Source organism: Cryptomeria japonica, chromosome 9 (genome assembly GCF_030272615.1).
Source record: "Cryptomeria japonica chromosome 9, Sugi_1.0, whole genome shotgun sequence".
Taxonomy (NCBI): Eukaryota; Viridiplantae; Streptophyta; class Pinopsida; order Cupressales; family Cupressaceae; genus Cryptomeria; species Cryptomeria japonica.
Genome location: NC_081413.1, coordinates 640,912,335 through 640,916,513, shown reverse-complemented (window position 1 = coordinate 640,916,513; position 4,179 = coordinate 640,912,335).

Sequence of the window (4,179 nt, the reverse complement as noted above, 5' to 3'; positions counted from 1 at the left end):
GTTCATATATTGCAATAACCTGAGATCACATACTGAGACCATCATTCCTAGTAATCATGAAGCTGTTCCTTCTTCGGCATACATTGATCCTGAGTCATTAAAACCCTCGACATCAAAGCAAGGTGAGCTTAAAGGCAAATTTTAGGACAAAGGCATGGGAGAATACACTTTAAATCAGACCATGTACTTACGACAAGTCATAAGTTCTCCAAAAGAATATGGAAGACCACATCCTAACAAGCAAATATCCATCATGGTATTCAAATGGGACCCTACTACCTTTCAAAGATGGGGCGAACTGGAAGAGGAAGGTTTATACAAAATGCTGTACAAAGACATTGAAGATGACACACAAGATCACATCAATATACCCTGTGAGAAATATGGCAAAGGCTTGAAGATTCTACAAAAATTCAGGTATGATGGAAAAAACCCTCTTGGGTTACGAAAGGAAGGCATCATGGAACCTTTACAACCTGAATTGACTGTAAAAAAGGAATGCTCAAAGAGACTTGGTTTCCTGACTTCCAAGATCCACACTAAAAGGACAGAAGAAGCATTACAAATCAAAGTTGCCAAAATTCAACAAGAGGATCGCTATTCCACAGACTCCAACAAATGGGAATGGGGTTCAGACAAATCCTCCAGTGACTATGAGCTCACCGAGACATTCAGAGAGCCAGATGAACCCACAGAAGAAGACGAATTTTATAAAAAGTTCAGAGTTGGTCAAGAAACAACCCATAAGGAGGCCACACAGTCTTTGTCTCAAGGTTCTAGGTTGAAATCACATAGGATGAGAACACCTGTCCCAGAATGCGCTACTAGTGATGACAATTTGGATTCGCTCGCGATTGAAACTAATGAGGAGAGTGCCATCGATGACCTCGATGATTACCTTGATATACCCGAATATAACCACATCTTCACTCTTAGCCCCGCTAACTCCGAAGATATTAAAGGCCTTCCCCTTGTTCACCATCAACTTATTGACTGGGATCATGAAGGACTAGCACAATTTGACACATTCCAAAATGATGAAGCTATTATTGACTATCTTGGCATACGAGATGATCTTCCCCCCGGGGACCATAAAGCAGGATACACTATAGAACTTAACAACATGACATATTTTGGTGAGGGTGTCAGACCTTCCAGTCGCAAAAATGTGAAAATAAGAACAAACCAAGGGCCTTATGGTGAAAACCACACTGTGGTGTTGTCTGACCACAAAAAAGTAAAAAGAAAGGATGTATCTGAGGGCGAAAACCTCTCTGAGGCACCCAAAGATGGAAGGCTCGACATTCTCCCAGCATCATATGAAGAAAAGTCATCCATGTTGGTCGAAGAAACTATCAAAACAAACATTGGTACAGAAGAGGTTCCACACAACATATTCCTGGCTCAACCTTTGACAGAGTCTGAAAGGTCAAAATTCATAAGTTTCTTCAAAGAACGACAAATCAATTTTGCATGGTCATATGCTGATATGTCTGGACTAGATCCGGATTTGGTAATGCGTCATTTGACAGTCAAACCGGGGGCAAAGCCAGTGAAACAGAAATTAAGAAAAATGCATCCACAAGTGGCATTACTAGTCAAAGCAGAACTTGAGAAATTATTGGATGTCGGATTCATACGCCCAATTGATTATCCTGAATGGATCTCCAATTTAGTACCTATTAGTAAACCAGATCGCAACATCAGAATATGTACAGATTTCAGAGACATCAACAAAGCTTGTCCAAAAGATGACTTCCCATTACCAAATATTGACTTGATTGTTGATCTCACAGTAGGTCATGAAATGTTATCATTGATGGATGGATTTTTTGGTTATAATCAAATAAAGATCGCACCTGAGGATCAACACAAAACATCGTTCACTTGCCCTTGGGGAAATTTTTGCTATAATGTCATGCCCTTTGGGCTAAAAAATGCAGGTGCTACATATCAAAGAGCCATGACCACTATCTTTCATGATCTCATGCACGTAACCGTAGAAGATTATGTTGATGATCTCTTGGGTAAATCAGTAGGCAGGGATACACATTTGGACATACTTTCAGTCGTCTTTGATCGGTTGGAAAAATACAAAGTAAGGTTAAACCCCAAGAAATGTGTCTTTGGAGTAACCTCCGGGAAGCTCCTAGGATTCATTGTGTCCAAAAGAGGAATCGAAGTCGATCCAGCAAAAGTCAAGGCCATTTTGGAGATGCAACCACCTAGAAATATCAGTCAACTTTGATCCTTACAAGGTAGACTTTAGTCCATACGAAGATTCATAGCACAACTTGCAGATAAGTGTAATCCTTTTCAGCACTTGCTACATAAAAACATCAAATTCAAATGGGATGATAACTATCAACAGGCTTTTCAGATGCTGAAAGATTATCTTTTGAATCCAGCATTTTTGATGCCACCAGTTCCAGACCAGCCTCTGTTACTATACATTTCAGCTACTCCAACAACACTGGGGGCACTCCTAGCACAACAAATTGCTGAGGGCAAGGAAAGGGCAGTATACTATATCAGTCGCACATTGGTGGGATATGAGCTAAACTACACACCAATTGAGCATGCATGTCTTGCCGTAGTCTTTGCTTCATAGAAATTATGACATTATATGCTCACTCATAAGACTAAGTTGATTGCAAGGATAGATCCATTGAAATACCTCCTCAACAAAGCAACACTTACTGGGCGGCTAGCCAAGTGGGTAATGATCCTTAGTGAATTTGACATCGAGTATGTGGACAGAAAAGCAATAAAAGGACAAGCCATCACATATCAATTAGCAGATGCTCCCATGATTGATGATGTTCCTCTAAGTTTAGAATTTCTAGATGAATCCATTTTAACAATATCACATGCAAAGCCATGGCAACTATACTTTGACGACTCATACACATAGCATGGGGCAGGAGCGGGCATCCTCTTCATAACTCCTCAAGGCGATTCTATACCAAAATCATACCGCCTATCATTTCCTTGCACTAACAATATAGCGGAATATGAGGCATTAACAACTGGATTACGGATTGCAGTTCAGTGGAAGATCCAGGAACTTCGCATTTTTGGGGATTCTCAACTGGTCATCCGTCAAGCAACTGATGATTACCAAACAAAAGATGAAAAATTAATGCCTTACAAACAAATGGTGGATGACCTGAAACAACGCTTCACAAAGATAGATTTTGAGCAGATACCAAGAGAGCAGAATCATGTCACAGATGCCATGGCTACAATTGCTTCACTGATCGATCTACCTCCAAATGAGACATGCTATGAGTTCTTGGTGGATAACCTTTTGATTCCTTCGTATGAGATCACTCCTACTGAGATGATATGTGTTGTCGGTCCCGAGTCCCCATTATATGGTTCCATCTTCACATACCTTCGTGACAATACCCTACCTCTTGATCTATCAAATAACCAACGTCGCACCTTCATTCGCCAATCCTCTTGATATGTCATTTTAGTTGATATCCTATACCGGCAAGGTCTAGATGGCACTCTTCTTAGATGTCTAGAAAGTGACAAAGCTCAGATTGCGTTACGTGAAGTACATGAAGGGATATGTGGTCCACATGCTAGTGGTCCTACCTTGGCCAAGAAACTCATCAGGACTGGATATTACTGGCCCAATATGGAAAAAGACTCATATCAGTTTGTTAAGAAGTGTAAGCAATGTCAAATTCATGTAGACCTCATACATGCGCCAACACAAGAACTACAACCAATTGCGTCTCCTTGGCCCTTTTATTAGTGGGGACTCGATCTCATAGGCAAGATTCACCCTCCTTCTTCTATTGGTCATAAATTCATTATCACTGCCATAGAGTATTTCACAAAATGGATTGAAGCCGTGCCTCTCACACAAGTCACTAGAAAATAGATTGCCACGTTCATCCTTAACTATATTATTTGCCGATACGGTATTCCTGTTTCCATTATCATTGATAATGGGCGTCCCTTCAAAAATTAGGATGTTCGTGAACTCTGTGACCGCTTCCATATTTCCCATCGTTTCTCCACACCATATTACCCCCAAGGTAATGGCCAAGCTGAGGCGTCTAATAAAACAATCCTTAAAATTTTCAAGAAGACAGTCGACGACGCTGGCCGTAATTGGGATATCCAACTAAATCCCACACTTTGGGCCTATCGCACAAGTGT